General features: G+C 42.1%; 1 protein-coding gene across 8 annotated transcripts in view; it reads left to right on the forward strand.

Annotated features, from left to right (window-relative positions):
- The window catches only part of ESRRG (estrogen related receptor gamma), a 625,441-nt gene that overhangs the window by 156,186 nt on the left and 449,320 nt on the right, over window positions 1-19,935 (forward strand). For all 8 annotated transcript variants that reach the window (XM_070474514.1, XM_070474512.1, XM_070474515.1 and 5 more), the window contains one exon: window positions 3,998-4,089. The gene's annotated coding sequence lies outside the window, so the exon portion shown is untranslated. The remainder of the gene's footprint in view (window positions 1-3,997; window positions 4,090-19,935) is intronic.

Genomic DNA, 19,935 nt, shown 5'->3' on the forward strand with positions numbered 1-19,935 from the left:
TGTTTCAGCACCACATTTCAAAGGAATCAATTCTTCGGCGCTCAGCCTTCTTTACGGTCCAATCCTCACATCCGTACATGACTACTGGAAAACCCATAGTTTGACTATACAGAACTTTGTCAGCAAAGTGGTATCTCTGCTTTTTTATATGCTGTCTAGGTTTGTCATAGCTTTTCTACAGGTGAGTCCTAGTAAGACCTATTACTTAGGCTTTGGAACTGAAAATGTGCTTTTCCCCAAGGATAGCCATTATTGGGTTCCACTGTAGTGCCACCATGATTTATGAACATTATGTGCTTAATATCTTCTTTTTGTATTGGAATATCTATTAGAAGGCAGAAAGGTAATTCTCCATCTTCCTAAGGAGGTTACTACTCAGAGGCTGCTGGTGGTGGGGATTGAGGTGGTGCAAGTTCTTTTGCCATGGGGTCAGTGACTGCGAGTGATGGGAAACTGGTAACTTGATTCTCTGGCTTTGCTTTAAAAATAAACTCTGGGTTGGGGGGAAAAGTTCAGATGCTTTCTCCTCCAACCCCACTTTGTGAAGTCATGGTGGTGTGGTACCATCACATTGTAATCTTTGTGAAAGAATGTCCAGCGAAGTTGTGCAAAGCAGAAGTCTATGTGCATGTAGCTGGTAGTTTTTCATCCTGGAATGAATTTATTTTTTTGTGACTTTATATGTCTCAGTAATGAATTGAGGATAGGCAATCCCCAGTTTATAACATAGCATTGTCCATTTTACATTGTCCCATTGTCCATTGTAAAACTGGTTGGTTGTAATTCAGACTGTCTGCAGATGAGGAAAAAGATGAGGTACATGGTAGAGAGTTTCTAGGTTACCCGCAAAAATCTTAGTCAAGCTGCGACACAAGTTCTTCAGGTCTACAACAGTGTTGTCTTCTGTTCTTCAGGACATTATTTGCAATCCTGAAGAGGAAGTCTTCTACCTGGGTTGGTTGTCACCATTTAGAATGAAATTGATTTGGGGATATGTATATTGCATTTTGTAGTAAGAGGAGACCATTGAGGTGATATGAATAAATTCTACATACCCTTCCAGTGCCCATCCATCTTCCTTCATTACCAATCCCTGAATGGGACAAAGTCTGAAGGGGGGCATGAGAGATTTATGGCAAAAGTGTGCAAAAACTGGGGGAGGGGGAAAAGGGATCAAAGAGCTAGGTTCTAATTCCTCCTTCACCCCTACCTTTCAAGAACTCCCAAATAACAAGACCTCAATTGGCCATGGACAATTAGCTCATGTCCCATTGGGTTCAGAAGACTCCAAATTCTTCTATCAGGAATTCTAGAAGCACTAGGCATCCATCTTTCCTTTGCTTGCAACAACTCCTAAGGTCTTATGCATGTCTGAAAGGGAGTTTAGTGACTAAAGCAGTAACTCTTCCTCCCCAAGATTCTGAGACCAGCGTCCCACTGCCCACTGACCTGGGCTGCCCCTGCAAGTGGGGGTGGTCACAGTAAGAAGATCCTAAGTTGAATGCCTCTGCTCACAGATAAATGCTGCATGTGAGGTCAAAAGGAGACGCTGTTCCCAAGACTATAACTACAGTGTAAATGTTAGTTTGAATTTTCATTGATTTCAGACATAGGCTTTGACCAGTTATGTATTTTAAATGTGAACTTGAAATCACAACCACATTGATCATGACCATTGGCATGATTACCTGGACAGTAACATATTATCTGATGAACTCAGCGCCGGAAGGATTTTTGTCCCTTCAAATCCTTCTTTCGTACTTCTGGAATCCTAGGCTTTCTTTATTATAATAATAATAAACAACCTAAATTAGATTCCCAAGGGCATCTTACCCTGTAGTGTCACTTGAGTGGACTCTCTCTTAGTGCTTCATTGTATTCATACAAATTGCAGATTTTTAACAGGCTTCCTATGTTCACAGTCCTAGAATATAAATAGGGATAGATTCTCACATGCAACTCATTTAGCCTTTCTCATTAGTAGGTATATCAAATATACCCTCCTATTTTTATTTGCAGAGCATCTTTTTTTTTCCTTTATTTGGAGGGAGGGTTCTTTTTTTGTTGAAATGTAGCTAATTCCTAATGTCATGTTACTTTTAAGCATACAGAAAAGTGATTCAGTTATATATACATACAAAACTGAATTTTTTCAGATTCTTTTCCATTATTAGAAGATGTTGAGTACAGTTCCCTGTTCTATACACTAGGACCTTGTTGTTTTCCTAATTTATGTAGAGTAGTGTTTCTCTGTTAATCCCAAACTCCTAAATTAACAACACCCCCTCCCCTACCCCACTCTCCCCTTTGGTAACCATGGCATTTGTTTTCTATGTCTGTGTATCTATTTCTGTTTTGGAAATAAGTTCATTTGTATCATATTTTTTAGATTCCACACATAGGTGATATCATATGATATTTGTCTTTCTCTGTTAGTTAGTATCTCCCTTTCTTGATTCTACACCCTGTCAAATTCCATTCTGTACCAGAAGCCTCCTTGGTCTCCCGGTTCGTTGATCATCAGCCCTCCCTCACGCAAAAACTTTTAAAATGATCCCTTTGTTTCTCGAGTGCCCTAATAGTTCCTCTTCAGCGTGGAAGCAAATGATCAAAGTTTGGTTCCAATTGCTTCTTGTAGTCTTGGGGTATTAAGGCAAAGTTGAAATTGAAACCTCAATCTTGTTTAATTGTCAAGCATTTTACTTTTAACTTCTTTCTTTAAAGAAAAGGCAAAAAGCTGTGGGTTTGAAGGGTGTCTTGAGTGAATATGATTTAGAGCCCCTCTGAGAATCTTCTAATCACAGCACAGGCATCTCTTTGAAGTATTCACTCCCCGAAGTCTACAGTTACCACATTCATGCCTCAAGGGGTGTGATGGGAATGGCCTGGTGCCATAGAATTAATGAGTTTTCCCACATCTTTTACTGAACAAACTGTATGAAAGCCTGCACCAAACAAATTGTTAGGACCCTTCAGTTATCTGTTGGTCGCAACCTTTCTTCCTTCCCCCTTCTCCCTCCCCTGGGTCCCAAGTCCAGCACAGAATCCCCCTGGATATTCCAGTGATCCATGTATTGCTCAGAACAGTTTTCTTTACGAGGATATAGATATGAGGTCTGTTAAGTTAGATCGTATGGAATTGCCATTTTTGTAGGTCAAGATTGGTAAAACATTGGCAGTTTACGAGATTAGTTTCAATCTTTAGATTAGTTTCAATCTAATCATTTCCTCTGATAAACACTGTATGAAAAAACAGGATTTTGAAAAAGAGCATGTTTGGTAAATGCACAGTGGGCTTAGTTAAAACCGAGGCTTCGGGATCCCTGGTGGGACTGTGGGTGGGACTCCATGCCTCCAAAGCACGGAGGGTGGGTTTGACCCCTGGTCGGGATTCTAAGATCCCACATGCTACAAGGTGCCACCAAATTTAAAACAAACAGAAACAAAAAAAGTACCCGTAGCTTTGAGTTTTTTCATCAGGAATCGTGTCCTTCTCAACCTGCTTCCTTTTGTCTCATTTTGAGAATGGGAGAAATAAGAACCACCCCCCACCCACACCATTTGGAGAAACTTGTTTATTTTGAGACCAACGTGAAATAAGTAGAAAGTCCCTTGAGCCCCGTGATAGAAGAATTTTTTTTTTTCTGAAAGTTATAAATGGGTGTTACAATGGAAAATGCTTTCAAACCTTAACCAGAGCATGCACTATAAATAAGAGAGAAGCGGAAGGTTAATAAATCTGATAAAGCTGAGAAGGAAGAAAACTTAAAACAAGCCATGAGGACTGTCCCTTAGTGCTAGTGTTAATTCAGCCCTGAGTATATATAGGAAAATCAAAGACTTGCAGAAGGCGGCTAAGTCATAGCTATTAATGTATGCTTAACTCTCTTGCCTGGAAGATTTTATTAAATGCACCAGCCAAGGAAATTGACCTCACTTTTTTTTTTTTCTTTTTTTTTTTGGGTTGGATCCTTGCTCGCGCCACATAAATGAATAGAGCTGACAATTTACTGGTTCATCAATGAAACAATATTACATTATGAAGATGTAAGGAAAAAATTCTACGCTAACATTGTTGCAGTTTGAAAGGTAAGCTGTTCCCTAAAAAATTAGGAGACGTGAACGATCCTTTAAAGTCGCAGAACATAATGCCACATGTTACACGCTAAAGAGTTAAGTGGTCTCTTCACATCTTTGTCTCTGTGGTCCTGGCAAGGATGTCATTAGTATGTGAAGAGTCACCCATGTTTCCCTTATTCTGTCTTTTAAAATGCAAGAACATTGTTTTCAAGCGTTTCACAGGTTTTATTTTATGGGATATTCCAACAAATGGGACTTGAAGGAGCGCATGTTGCAATGATATCATGGTTCTTTTTGAAAAGTTTTGCTGTGTTTCTACTGATTGCCTGTGTTGGCCATTAGGCTGCAGCTATCAGGTCAGATTATTTCTTACTTTTTCTGTTTTGGCAGTGAGCAAGAAATTCAGGTATTATTGTTCTCTTGGTCTTGTCCTGTATTTAAGATAGGAAGCCTTCTGTGAACTCAGTAAAAGTACTTGCATCTGTCAGGTCCCAGTTGGATGCCTAGTTCTTTCCAAATATATCTAGATGTTAAGTCTTCTTCACTGTGTTTTTGAACGAAAAGCATGTAATGCCTACTTTTCTAGACTTTCATCAGTTACTCAATTGGTCCGGGATCCATGAACCCTGTGGTAATGACTTATGAGGATCATAGTGTGGAGGGGTTCTTAAATTGGAAAGGGTCTGTGTTTCCATCAGACGCTCAAACAGGTTCACAACTCAGGAAAGGAGGCACTGCTCTGAGTGGTTCTCCAAGGGGGTGCTCAGTGAGGCATCCGGTACCCATCCCCGCAACCCCACACTCACCCCCCCCCCCCCCCCCCCCGGCAGAGCAAGGATGCTGGAAACCGTGCTCTCCATCCTGCCTGGTATGGAACCCTCTAGAGTCACTGGATTATCTGAACAGTGTTCAACAAATTCCTGCTTCCATGTGGAAAATGGCCTTCAGAGCTGAATTACCTTTTCCATCGCACCCGAGTTGCTTCATTTGCAGCATGATTTAGGCAATGGGAGAATACACTCCATGTGTGAAGTGGTTTGAAATGAATCTGATGTTCTCTGTGTTCCTTCAACTCCAACAATCTTGAATTGGAGTTCTGGCCCAGATCATTCAGTTACATGATTCTGGTTGTTATCTGTTGTTTTGGGTAAAGCAATTTAGTTTTAATTATTGGTGATACTTCAACCTGTGTTTCTTCAAAACTGTAGGTATGCCCTGCTTTAGGAAAACTGGATATGGCCTCAAATGCATGCTGACAGTGTCTTTGCATGAAGGGGCGAGTACCTGTACCCTCAAGATAGCTTAGCTTTATAAAATAATTTATCATGAGATTCCTTTAAATAACTAACTCTCTTAGAGCATTTAAAATATGATTTGATTTGAAAAAAAATCAATGTCCACTCACTCAACTTTTCAAGAATGCACCTGCTTTGTAATGCGAGGCAGGAGAAGGGGAAAAATCAAGCAACAGGGAATGAGGGTCTTAAGTGAGCTGAGGAGGAATTAATTTTAATTTAGAGAAGAATTTGCTTTTCTAGAGTTTCCCAGGGAAAACACCTTCACCTTTATCACCTCCAAAGTACATAAGGGGAAAAAAAAGCAGGTCAATTTGAGTTTGGAAAAGATAAATCTATTTCTTCGCTGGGTCGCGTTCTGCATTATGCATGTGCGTAAAAGTGAGGTTTGCTTTGATCCTGACTATTAAAAGTTTATTTTTAAACTCAGACTGGGCAGGAATCCAGCGATGCTCTTACCCCCTGCAGTACATCCTGGTTTCAGGTCCTCAGCCTGGCGGAATGCAACTAAGCAGCAGGAAATAGTTGAAAAGTGTGGATACTTGATGGGTGCTGAGGGTTTTTTTTTTCCCCCTTCTTCCCCTCCATTTTTGAAATTCAAATTGAATGCAATTTTCAGCTCATTTGAGCCAGAATATACTGTGGCTGAGCTTCAGTGGCTCTTAAATTCAAACTCACAGGAGAAAACAGATATCATCTGTCACAGAGGGCGGGAGAGAGGACACTCCTGCGTTTTATTCATGGAAGACGCAGCTCTGGTAACTAATTCAAACCCTTCTGACTAATCGACTCATCATTCACCAGCAAACTTATCAACTAATCAATGAAACCTTGAAGACACCGATCTTATGAGGTCTGGGAGCAGTTTCCCCCTCCCTGTGAAGAAGATAATTGTCCAAGTCTATTTTTGTATCGTTGGTATTTCAATACCTTTTTTTTTTTTGCAAACTGAGACAGACCATCACGGCAATCTTCTTTGCTGCTTTCCTGACTATTTTTATTGTTTCCATCTTTAATGTCTTTGTCAATGCTCTTTATTTATGACAGAATTAGCAGAAAGCTTACTGCTGGCAAAGTGGGGTCCAAATTTTGAGTTGCTTTTTTTTTTTTTTTTTACTAAACAGACTGTCTTGGGGCAAATATAAGTGCCAATGAAAGAGAAAGATTTACTTATTTACAGGGGTAACTGTTTCAGGATGGCTTGAGAATGCCTTTCCTAAAGTTTCCCTGGGTATCTGCCCAAGGAATCCATGTAGACTTGGACGCAGGATAATCTGAGATCTCTCCTTCAGAAAATGATGTGATAGGGCAATTCTCATTCTCAAAAGTAGCTTTTTTGCTTTATTGCTGGTGCTCATCTCGGACTATTTTAGTGTTAGCCAAAATTTCCATGCAAACATGGTGGCCACTAGCTTTCTCTTGCTTTTGTTGTGATTGTTGAAGTTCGTGAGAGACAAGTTAATTATGATGTTATTTCAAAATAGGTAGGAATAAAACAATTTGATCTTTCAATACGATCATTTCTAATGGAGTTAGTTCGTAGCCATCACAGCTGGTGTTTAAAAATGCTCTTGCAGTAAGTGTATGATTATGCCACATATGTTTATGCACATATCTGTGTGTGTGCATTTACAGGTCTCCAAGGTTTCCAAGAATGTAACAACAGGAATTTCCAGTCATTTTTACCTTAATAAAGGCATCCACCTCTTTACCTTGTTAGTAGTAATGGGCTTATGCTTCAGGTTTCTGTTGGAAGAAGTTTCACTGCCTTCATAAGAAAGAATATCCTGAGTTGTAACCTGTTTTCTCACTATTATATCCAAATATAACTACCAGGACTGTTATTTCTTTCTATAAGAAACCAAAACCCTACCTTGACAGATAGCTGACTTTTAAATTCATCAATAGGATTTATTTTTTTCTTCTGGAATATCTGATCTCTTCAATCTACAAGTAATTGCTGAGTGCTTACTATGTGCCAGGCATTTGTTGGGCTAAGATTTGTAAATATGAAATAGTGGTTCTCTAACCTAAGTGAGATAGACATTGGAGGTGAAATTTCAGCATCCTTTGGCTGGGAGAAGGAGAGGCTTGTAAAGGTACCTAGGTTCTCAAGTGATTCTCAAAGATGCAGACCCCTCCTTTTCTGTAGTTGATAATCACTGGTGTAAAACAAATATGCTCTGATTTGGAGGTGGGAGAAAGGATGGTATGCAAAATAGTAAAAAAGGTAATAAAATATGCATGCTGGGATGCTAAATATAATTAATATCCCTTAAAAATGCTTAATGGCATTGGGCAAAGGAGGACCAGTGGGATGCTGTCATCCTGTACTCTAGGATGGGTAGCCCAGGGGTCAGTGGAGGAGGCAAGGAGAACCAGTTCAGGAAGACAAAGCTGGAGTCAATGGGAGGATGCTTGGGGTGGGGGAGCGGGGTGTTTCATGGTGTTCTGGAGCCTTCTCAACCCAAGAGAGCCAAGCATTAAATTTCTAGGAATTCTGTAAGCCAGCTTTCATGAAATATTATAAAGAATTAAATTATATAAACTTAAAGTAAGTCAGTGATCTTAAAAACAAAAGTAATAAATAGAATTTATTGCTTCCTAATAATTTCCCCCCATAGATTGCTATTTTCTGTGCTCTTGAGGTCTGCCTGTTGTATTTGAATGATGGAAATACTATCTAATGGTGCCCATTTCTTCCTAACTACATACTCCATGATGCCATGTTGGTGGCTTGAAATCAGCCAGGATGGGAATATTTATATTGGTGAATGATAAAAATTGGGGCTTTTTTACTCATTTGAGAACCAGTTCTTAAAATTCCCTGGGCAGACACTGGATTTGGGGATGGAGCTAAAGAACTGGGAAGTGTTGAATGGAAAAAAAGTCAGAAGATTGAGTCACATAAGGAAAATAGTCTCATTTTCCTGGAGAGCAGGGCATTAAGGTAGGCAAAGGGTTTACAGTTGATTTAGAAATCTTTGGGAGCTATTGAATATCTGTAATACTTTTTATTATTATCATGGGCTTCCGTGGTGGCTCAGATGGTAAAGAATCTGCCTGCAGTGCAGGAGACCCAGGTTCAGTCCTTGAGTTGGGATGATCTCCTGGAGAAGGGAATGACTCCCTACTCCAGTATTATTGCCTGGAGAATTCCATGCACAGAGGAGCTTGGTGGATGTTCACTATGGAAAGTTTGGAAAATAGAATAATAACTTGTATTTCTATAATGCTTTCTAGAGCACTTTTGAGTGCTTTAAATAGAATAAATCATGAAATCTTATTTACAGCCTCATAAAATAGTTGGTATTATCCCATTTTAAAGATAGGGAAATTGAAGTACAGAGACATTGAGAAGTTTGATTGAGTAGAGATTTGACTTGAGGGCAGACAGTCCCACTCTGGGGCTTCCCCAGTGGCTAAGTGATAAAGAACCCGCCGGCTATTGCAGGAGACACAGGATTGATCCCTGTGTTGGGAAGATCCCCTAGAGAAGGAAATGGAAACCCACTCCAGTATTCTCGCCTGGGAAATCCCATGTACAGAGGAGCCTGGCGGGCTACAGTCCACGGGGTCTCAAAGGAATTGGACCCGACTGAGTGAATCAACAAGTCCTGCTTCAGAGTTCGCTGCTATTCTGACACTCGGTGGGAAAAATGACAACCAGCTTAACTCCGCCACCTGGAGAATCTTCGAGACACTGGACCAAGAGTGGGATCATTTAGGAAGGAGATGGAGACTCTTTCAGTTGCAGACAGGATTTGAGTTGTAGGGAATCAAAAACACGAGGATCCCATAGCAAATCAGCCTGGAAAATTATTGGTGCCCGATTCAGAGACAGACAACACTTGGATGTGGTCTTGAGGGAAGGTTCATCATCACAGGAATGAAGCAGAGAGAGAAGAGTCTTAGGGAGAACTAAACTTTAGAAGAAAAACATGCAAACGAAAAAAGGGACAGTGAATGAGAGAATGAGCAAGCAGAAAGAGATGGGGAGGACAGGAGGCATAAAAGCCAGTGTCAGGAAGATAAGGAGAGTTTGGAGGGGAAGCAGCTGATTCACAATGCCAAGGGCTTCAGTGAGACTTTATAACGGTAATGGAATAATTTGTTGTCAAAATTGAAATGCTTTGTGTGTGAAGGGGGTGGGGGCTATTAATTTTGGGTTGCCCCAAAAGTTTGTTTGGGTTTCCCATAAGATGTGTGGTCAAGTGATGCCTTCAGATGCACAAAACTGGCAGATTTCTAAGAGTTCATGATAATGGGGAAAGGAATCGCTTTAACCAGCATTTACTGAGCATCTTCCATGAAGACTGCTAAGGGCTGAGGATAAACAGACATATAGCAAAGTTAGAACGTGTTTTGTGAAGGGAAAAAAGACAGAAGCATGATCATCTTTTGCCCTGCACAGCCAGCAGTCACTCTTCACAGTTTTTTAATAGCTTTTTCTACAAATTCTAATGTTTATTGAAATTCTGATCTAACTAGTTTCATTTTCAACTCAACCATGTGACATATAGGTCTGAAGTTTACTTAACGTATCTTCTCTTTAACGAGTATGTATTTATTAAAGGTACCCCCTTAGATGGACATATCATAACATATATAACCATTCTCTTAGTGATACACAGTCAACCCTTTTACCTTTTTTAGTTTTCAGTATTGCTATGTAATTTGTTTTTTATTCTTGTGCTCTTATTCCTATAGGATAGATATCTAGAATAGGATTGCTGAGGCATAGTGTATCTGCATTTTAAGTTTGATAAGAAACTGTCAGTGGATCGTTAAAAAGTTACATAAATTATACATATAAAACTTATGTGTTATAAACCAATATAAACATTGTATAAGTTAACACATCTACCAACGTTGTACGACTATCAATTTCCCAGCTAGCCACGGTTCTATCAGACTTTCAATGTTTTTGCCAATTTACTGTTGAGCAGTGTGTTTTAGAGTCATTTCAATTTACATTTTAAAAATTGTGAGTGAAGCTAAGCATCTGTTGTGATGTTTATTGGTCATGTATATCTTTTTTAGTGAATTTGCGCTTTCATGTTCTCTTGGCAATTATTTATATTGAAATCATCATCATTTTCCTTATTTGTTATCACTCTTTTCACGCTAAGAATATTAACCCCCTTTTCTCTTAGATGTGTTGCAGAAATCTCTGTCATATTTTACCTTGTTATTTTGCTTCTGGCTGCCACATATCATTGACCAGAGTTCCCTGTGCTATGCAGTAGGACCTTGTTGGTTATCCATTTTAAACATAGCAGTGTGTTTGTGCCCATTCCCAACTCCCTAACTATCCCTTCCCCCTATCCTTCCCTTGAGCCCTGTGTTCAAGACTAGCTAGGAAGACAGCTGCAGAAAATGGGTATTTCCATGTTATCCGCTTGGTGTTCTGAGGGCTAACTGACTGCCATGGGTCCCCAGAGGTGGCTTCTTAGAACACTGGCAGGGGAGAGGGAGGGGTGTGTCTGGCTTCCCAAGGGGTTGACATCTGAGCTGAACCCTTAAGGCTGAGGCCAGGGAGGGAGGGAGGGCTTCCAGCTGAGGGAAATGGCAAGTCAAAGAGACTTGAAAGCTTTGAAAAGTGAGGAGACTTTGCAGAACAGGGTAAGAGAAGCCCCCGTGGTTTCTCAAGGTGGATCAAGGGAGAGCGTTTTTAATATGAGGGGAGAATGATTTTTCTTAATTCTTTAAAATTTCCACACACACACACACACAAATGATTGTTACTTTTATGAGAAATAAGGAATTTTAAGCTGAAGGAAGCTCTAAGAATGGGATTAAACAAAGTAAATAATAATAAAGATAAGAAGCCCCTCCCCACAAAAGTATTAGGGATTGGAATCTGTGTGCCTTTCTTTGGGACTGGCTGGTGACACGTTCCTCCTAGCTGAATTTGTCCTTCAGCCTCTCAACTTTCCAGTCTCACTGAGGGCCACTCTAGGATAGAAAGTGAAGTCGCTCAGTCGTGTCCAACTCTTAGCGACCCCATGGACTGTTGCCTATCAGGTTCCTCTGTCCTTGGGATTTTCCAGGCAAGAATACTGGAGTGGGTTGCCATTTCGTGCTCCAGAATACCATCCTGTCATCTGTAACAGGGTCCTTCCTGCCTAACTGGGCAGATGAAACCTCCACAGCATTATTGCGCCACACACTTCTAGTTCCATTGCACTGTTGTGTTCTTCTGATCTTCACATTAAAAGGTGTAACCACATTTCACAATATACACAACAATCAAGTCATTATGTTGTGTACCTGGAACTAATGCAATGTTCCATCATCCAGGATATCTCAAAGAAAAAGAAAAGAAAAGTGTAACTGTTTGTATGCTCCACCCGCATGTTTCACACTTACAATTCCTTCTCCTTGGGATGCCCCCTCACTCTGTCAGGCTTACCAGGATCCCACTTATCCTTAAAGGCTCAGCCTAAATTTCATCTCCTTCCTGCAGCCTTCCCTGATCTCTTCGGCTAGAAGAGCCCTGGATGTGGAAATGTACACTGGTACCATTTAAGACTCATCCTAAAACAACAAAGTGTTTCAGTTGTGTCCGACTATTTGTGACCCCACGGACTGCAGCCCGCCAGGCTCCTCTGTCCATGGGGATTCTCCAGGCAAGAGTACTGGAGTGGGTTGCCATGCCCTCCTCCAGGGGATCTCCTGACCCAGGGATCAAACCCGTGTCTCCTGCATTGGCAGGCAGGTTCTTTACCACTGAGCTACCTGGGAAGCCCCAGGTAAATGTAGTTGTACATGTTCCCAATAGATAGAACTTTCAGAAGGGCAAGAACCATGTGTTACCCTTCTTGGCAGTTCTCAGGCCTCTAACATAGTGAAGTTCCATCCTCCTTTAAAAAAGGCTAGAAGATCAGGCCCGTCTGTACAAACAGACCTGTGGACCACAAAGGCAAGGACAGACGAGGGGTAAGAGTGCCCATGAAACAGTCAGAATGGAAAGTCATTTCCTGAAGATAGGGGTTAGGAACTTGAGGAGAGAGTAATTTTAAAGAAACCTCAGAAGGAAGTGAGGCCAGGAATGCACAGAGGATCAGTAAATGAATCACCTCGTATTCTTGGTGGACGGCCAAGTTCAATTTAGACGGAATGAATGGATAATGAGCCACGTTCACATCTTCCTTCACCTCTGGTGACCAAAGAGTGATGTGGATAACAGAAGAGACCTGAGAATATCTAAAGCATAAAGAAAAGGGGGAGCACAGAGTTTCAAGATGCAGGCAAAAAAGAAGGATGCTTACTCCATGGGAGAAGTGAGTCAGAGAGGTTCTTCAGAAGGGATGTGAGTCAGAAAGGAAGATTACATAATAAACTTGGCAGTGAGTCTATGACTGAGGACAGTGGTGAGAATGTCAACCCTGGTCTTTGAGAGGAAAGATGTCCAAGGAAACCATGTGGTGCCTAATAATTTGAGTGAGGTCAGGGTGATATGTGTGGGCAGGGAAGTGTTGAGGAGGGTTCTACGTGCAGGGAGTCAGACACGGTTTCTCTGAGGACAGTGGGAGGATGAAGGCATCACAGATGAGGCTTGGAAAGAGATCACAGATTTAACACCTTCACAGTTGAATAGCATCTTCAGTTGGGAAGGGAGGTCTGTTGTAATCTTCTCATTTAGTCTTTAGGGAAAAAAACGCCTAAAATGCTTCATGTCATCTCCCAGACCGACTCCCCATCTCTGCCACCCCGCCTCCATGGTCAACTCTCTGCGTATCTCTCTGTTCTCTCTCTAAACTCCAACCAAGCCAATCTCCGAAGGCTTATGTTGTTTCTCATTCATGTCTACAGCTCTCGGCCTGGAATAGCCTTTGCTTCTTTGCCTAACTCCTTTAAAACCGTGGGTCTCAGCTTAAAAACATTCTTAAAGCATCCTCTGTCCCCCGACCCCCACACACTAGTTTGAAAGGCCTTCCTGACACACTTCCAAGCATTTCTCTCCTATTTTTAATGTTTGTGGGACAAGTTGTTCCTTCTTGACTGTCCCTTTGCTCTTCTAGATTGTGAGTTCAACTCAGTCCCATCTTGTAGGACTGTACCAGCCACAGAGAAGTTGCCTGGTAAACATCTCCTACGTGAGTGAAGGAAGGAAGAAATGTACCTTTAAGTGATATTTTTTCACCATCATTTGTTGACTGAGCCCTTCATGCTTCTTCTGAAACTAAGTCAAACTTGACTCCAGTGTGACTTGAACATTCCCATGCAGGTTTGGGAAAAGAGGGTTAAAGTTTTCCTAGTGTCTTAACCACTTCTAGTGTATATTTCAATGATATCAAGTCCATTCATGTTGTTGTGTAGTCATCATCACTACCACCCATCCCTAGAACTTTTCATCACTTCAAACTCTGTATCCATTAAACATTAATTCCCCATACCCACCTCCCCCCAGCCCCTAGCATTTACCACTCTACTTTCCAACCCTATGAATTCAGTTGCTCTAAATACTTTGTGTAAGTGGAATTCTATAATGTTGTCTAATATATTTCATTCAGCATAATGTTTTCAGAGTTTATCCATGCTGTAGCATATATCAGAATCCTACACCTTTTAAAACTGAATAATATTTCATTGTGTGTCTGTACCATATTTTGTTTTCCCATTCATTCGTTGATGGACCTTTGGGTTGTTTTCACAGGAGCACGGTGATACACCCTCCATCATGTCATCTGGTAGCCTGTGGGATGGTCAGTGGCACAGAGTATAGTGGATACAAGCAGGGGAAGAAGGATAGATGAAGGAAATCATAATGTGCACGGCATAACCTACAGAAATATCTAAGAACATGGAGATTTAGACTGGAGGAAGAAGAAATGTTTCAGTTGGACCATAGCAGCCTTGATAGGAAGAGGGCGATGGAGATGGATACCACAGGTTTCAAATGATAGTGAAGTTTGAGAAGTAGGTTTGAGAGAGACTCATTTTTCTGTTTTCATTGTTATCAAGATGAAAGAACAGAATGAATGCAAAGGGGCGAAAAAGTAGGAGGTTTCTTTTGAAAGGAAAAACTGGGAGAAAGAGGTGAAAGAGAAGGATGGACGAAAAAGGGGAATTTGGGCTCAGCGTAATGCCTTTCCACTGGGCACAGGGGTAAGGTGTAATGGTGGAGGAGAGCAAATCATGTATTAATTCAAAGCCATCCCACTATCTTCATGAAGGAAGGAGATCAATGAATATGATCTATAGTTAATGAACAATCTGAAGACAGTGACCCCACAGCCACCATCAGGCACCAGTCCCTCGTGTTCAACCCAACAAGTTCAGAAATCTTTTCTTGACTTCTCAGTCACTGGAGAAAAATTATTCATACTCATTCCATCAAAATCCCTCACATGCCTAAATTCTTTCTCAGTTCAAGATCAGAACAGGATTAAACTCTTTTCCCTTAACAACTTCTTAGTTACAGTTTTCTAAGCCTTTAATGCCCTTTGAATTGTCTGCTCTGAGTTCTCTTGGGTTAAAGTACAGTCAGCCCTCTGTATCCACGGGTCTTGCATCTGCAGATTCAGCCAACTGCAGATAAAAATGTTTCCCCGAATTCCAGGAAGTTCCAAAAAGCAAAACTTGAACTTGCTGCACAAAGGCAACTATTTAAGTAGCATTTACTGTGTGTTTCTGTGTATTTGCAATTGTTTGCAGAGCATTTACATTGTATTAGGTAGTATAAGTACTCTAGAGATGATTTAAAGTATATGGGAGGATCTGTGTAGGTCTTATGCAAATATTGGGTTGCTCAAAAAGTTTGTTTGGGTTTTTCCATAAAGTGTTATGGAAAAACCCAAACAAACTTTCTGGCTAATCAATAATATGCATGCCTCTCTTTCTCTTTATAAATACACACACACACACACACACACACACATATGTCATGTCCAACTCTTTTGAGACCCTGTGGGCTGTAACCCACCTGTCCATGGGATTTCCCAGACAAGAATACTGCAGTGGGGTTGCCATTTCTTTCTGTAGGTGATCTTCCTGACTCAGGGATCGAACTCACGTCTCTTGCATTGTAGGCAGATTCTTTACCACTGAGCCACCAGGGAAGACCATACATATATATGTGTGTGTGTATACACACACACACGCACAAACACACACATACACACGCCTGGCCCTGGAGCCAATCCTCTGCAAATACTGAGGGGCCACTGTACCCTGGGGGGGAAAGCTGGATTTTTCTTGCATCCTGTTTGAAACTAGTGTTCTCCTTAATTATCTTGTGGGTCCATGTGATGTTGCCGGTACCCAGTGTAACACTGGCCTCACCGTGGAGCGAGAGGGTGCCATGTTTCTGAAAGCAGCCTGGTGAGAAGGGCCCATTATGTGCCATGCCCATCAGACTCAACCTCTCAGCCCAGAGGCAGAGCAAGGAACTCTCCAAGATGCTGCCGGCTCTGAGACTGTGTTACCTTTCTGGAAGTGTTATTTTTTTCTTTCTGCTTCAGAAGTCGCTTCGTTGGTCCATTTCAAGTTGCCTCTGATCTTGAACGGTGCCTTCTCAGCCCCTTGAATCCATCCTCGGGGAGGTTCTCACTGGTCACTTTGCGGAGGCCCCCTTAGGCCAAGAAAACCTCCCTCACTTTATTTCTAGTTAACCCTTGCCCTTCAAGGGGGTGAGGGGCCGCCTCCCTTGTAGTCTGTTATTACTTGCAGGTGATTAGCAGGTGGCTTCTAAGTGGAAAGAAACATTGCCGCAGGCACTGCGCTCCCATAGGCGCTTGCCATTTTGCTACAAAAGAGAAAACTCGAGTCTTTGAAGAGTATATATACACTATTCATGTCCTTAGAAAGAGAAGAATGTCTATAAAATTTCAGGAACAGTATTAGATTTTACTCAGTTATCAGAGGGCAGAACTATTGGGTTATGGCTCAGGCTGCTTTCGGAATTAAAAAGAAGCACTTGCCATAGCTGGTTGTCCAGTCTTTTAGTAAAAGCTTATTTGAGACTTTCTCTCTAGACACTAATCCCCCCAACAAGTCCTACTCTAGTGAGACAGAGTGTCTGTGAAATACAGTAATGGGGGCTGTGTTGAGCTGTTCCCTTAGCAGAGGGACCTAGCTTAGTGATAGTGTACTGGATCTACAACTCATTTGAGCAGATGAAAGCCCTCGTCGCTACCTCAGTCCTCCAGGCTTTTTTGTCACCCACGCTGCTACCTTCAGATCCCCTAGGGGACATATTATATGCTTCTTTCAACATCTCAAGCTACTGTCCCCAGCCTTAAGTGAAACATTATACGTTTTTTCCACCCGGATTTCTAAACTATCGCTACCAGTGCAGTGTCCCATCAGAGCCGCCCCCCACCCCCAACTCCATCAGTAGATAAGTAACCAGTTCGTTTTCCTGAATCTGAAATGGCTAACTTCTCTCCTATTATATTTCATTGAAAAATCAAATCAAAAGCCCAGCAGAACTCTGCCCCCCACTTTTTCTGCCACATTAACATGACCATGCCATTCGATATTGGGATTCTACCTGCAATGCAGGAGACACATTCAGTCCCTGGGTCATGAAGATCCCCTGGAGGAGGTCATGGCAGTGCACTGCAGTATTCTTGCTGGGAAAATCCCATGTACCGAGGAGCCTGGCAGACTACAGTCCACGGGGTCACAAAGAGTCGGACAGGACTGAGAGCACACACACACATACTCAGTCTTCCTGGGAGGGAAGCTGCTTGTGTTGAAGTAGCTGGTTGCGTAGCAGAATGGGCCAGAGAACAAATCCTCTGCCTCCTCAGGGTCTTTCCCTATGGATTTGAGTCTCTGCTATTTAGTTGCTCAGTCACATCTGACTCTTTTTCGACCCATGTGTGTGCTACAGCCCTTCAAGCTTCTGTCCATGGGATTCTCCAGGCAAGAATACTGGCGTCGCTTGCCATTTCCTTCTCCAGGGGATCTTCCTGACCCAGGGATCGAACCTGCGTCTCCTGCTTGGCAGGCAGATTCTTTGCCACTGAGCCACCTGGGAAGCCCTTTGATTCAGTTCTGAATGTGGAATGTGTCCCGCAGAGCATCTGGCCAAGTCCATCTGTACCGGCGTGGCCCCAATATGCCCAGACCTGCTAAAGCAGAGTCTCCAGGCCAAGAGGCTGGCATTCTGTGCTTTAACAAGTGCTCTAGATGCTTCTTTGGGTCTTGCCAGGCTGGAAAACACTGGCCCATTCATTCCTGTTTATAGCTGGCAGAGGTGTGCCGGATCTTGGGGTTGTCTAGGGGAGTGGGCAGTGGTTTGCGTGGCTTTTGGCTTTGGCTTGACTCAGGTTGTTTTGTCCTGAGGAGATCGTGAAAGCTGAACAGCAGGCTCATTTTGAAGGAACCAGGAAGAGAAGAGAGCCTGTTTAAAAAAAAAAAAAAAAACACCCCAAACAAAAACTGGAGGGTGTGTGCTATTTTATTTGAGAATAACCTTAGGAGGTATAAAGTTGAAATACTCCCCAGGGCGACTGCCACTGTATTGCTTGTCTCAACATGTTTTATATGACAACAGTGATAAAGGCTGTTTTGCCATCCTGTTTAAGTCACAAAACCAAGTGGATTCTTTGTTTTTCTGCATGAGAACTGCATGTGGTTCCTATTCCCTGATAAGGTGGCTTAGAAAAGTGACCTGTTGTGATGACCTGGAAATCTTCTTGAGCATAATCCTCTAGATAGTGGTAGATGATAAGAGAAGAAAATCAGGAAGCTTTGGGGTGTGCTGTGAAAAGCAGCTGGTTGTAAATATACATAAGGAAGACAGTGTGCTTTTATTACCTAGTGAATAAGGCAGGCCAGGGGCCAAGGAACAATTGAAAACAGTATCTTGGATACTTAATTGAGTTTTAGATTTTCTTACCTCGCCGGATGTTGCTCTGCCGATTGTCTAACTCGCATTTCTGCCCTGCCATCAATATACCCAAGCTGGGGCTGCAAACTGTATCCACAGCCCCCAGAAAGCCATGATACTAGCCTTTCTTGTATTTACAACACTGTTTGGATTACCATGGCAGCCATAGTTTTAATTATGGAAAGCCCAAATGATAACTTGTCTATCAGAGGTGGCTCCCTTTTCCCTATGGACAGAACTCTGATTGTAGAGAAGCTTTGTGTGTAGATTTTCCTTCTAGGCTGGATGTTATAATCTGCTCTAACAGAGAGCTCTTTGGCTCATGGAAGGAACTGGAGGAAGCTGAAGTCCTGACCGAAGGGGCAGCTGGACAGAGGCTCTCGTGGAGTTGAACTAGACCTTCTGGTCCCAAAGCGCTCATCCCTTGTGAACTGAAGACCAAAATGAGCCATTGCTCTCAAGGCCTGCTTTTGGCTTCCCCATCATACCGGCAGAAATCCACGTTAGAACAGAGACTTGCTTGAAGTATCATCTGGTATTCGTCCTTGACAACATTCAGGATTATGCTGGGAGGGCAAACAAGTCATTCCATTGCAGCAGCGGTCATGGCAGTATACGAACCACAGCAGCTTTCCAGTCAGAATCATGGAGGGGAAAATCGCAGGAGAGAGCAGCTCAACCTCGGCAAAGGGCAAAGTCCTCTTGCCCTTTGTTTTTGGATCTGCTTCTTGTCCCTTGAATTTCTCTCCAGGATTGGAGGGCTACCACACCATCTCTAAATATTTCTGGGCTTCCTGATTCTGAAAGCTCTTGCAAAGCTAAATAATCTACCCCTTAGGTAAACATAAATCATTGTCTACCTTCTTTGCTCCTTGAGTAGACCTTTTGATATATTCATTAATTATGGCTGCTGCCTTGTGGCACAGCGATGGCTGAGTCACCGCCGTGAGCATCTTTCCTGGAACGCCCCCATCTCTGACACTGAGCCTTAAAATCCATTTCAGCATTCAGGGGACTCTTTCTCTGTGATGGACAGCCAGATGGTACCAAGGAAAAGAAACGCACCTGGAAGAAGCAGCAGTGTGTTCACAGGAGGGAAGGCAGGAGAGGCAAGATGCATAGAACATTGTTGCAATGATGCTGACTTAAACAAGATGCAACTGTTTCTAACCTCTGGCAAACCCCTGAAATAGGACCTTGATCCTCTCCTCCCTGGATTTGTCGCCTCCATCAACAGTCCAGTTAATCACCACCCCAGCTTTTGAAGGCCAGAATGCCCATGCAGAACTGTTTAGAAATAGGCACCATGGTTCTGATTTCTAATCCTTTCCCATATTATTAAAAAAAAAAAAAAAGTCCCAATTTTTGGTAAGTCTTGCTTAACTAATGATACAGTCTCTTTGTGTTTGTTTTGCTCCCACATTCAGGGAGCTTTGCGGCTATGATTTTGATTTTGGAGTTTAGGCATGTTAATTAAGCCTTTGTATGAAAGCAGAAGGGTTCTGTTTCTTGTTTGTGAGTTTAATAAGATTTCGTGTTAAGAATGGCACTGAGAATCTGTCAGAATTAGTGTGGCTGCATATGTGTAGCTCAGCGCTTTGAGACCCTTGAAATGTCTGTTTTTAGGACATCAGCAGGGGGCTAATGAAAAGGCTTTGTTGATTTTAACGAATTGCAAGCCACTGTAGCCAAAATAAATATAATCTGCTTTTT

Source organism: Odocoileus virginianus, chromosome 11 (assembly GCF_023699985.2).
Source record: "Odocoileus virginianus isolate 20LAN1187 ecotype Illinois chromosome 11, Ovbor_1.2, whole genome shotgun sequence".
In the NCBI taxonomy this organism is placed as follows: domain Eukaryota; kingdom Metazoa; phylum Chordata; class Mammalia; order Artiodactyla; family Cervidae; genus Odocoileus; species Odocoileus virginianus.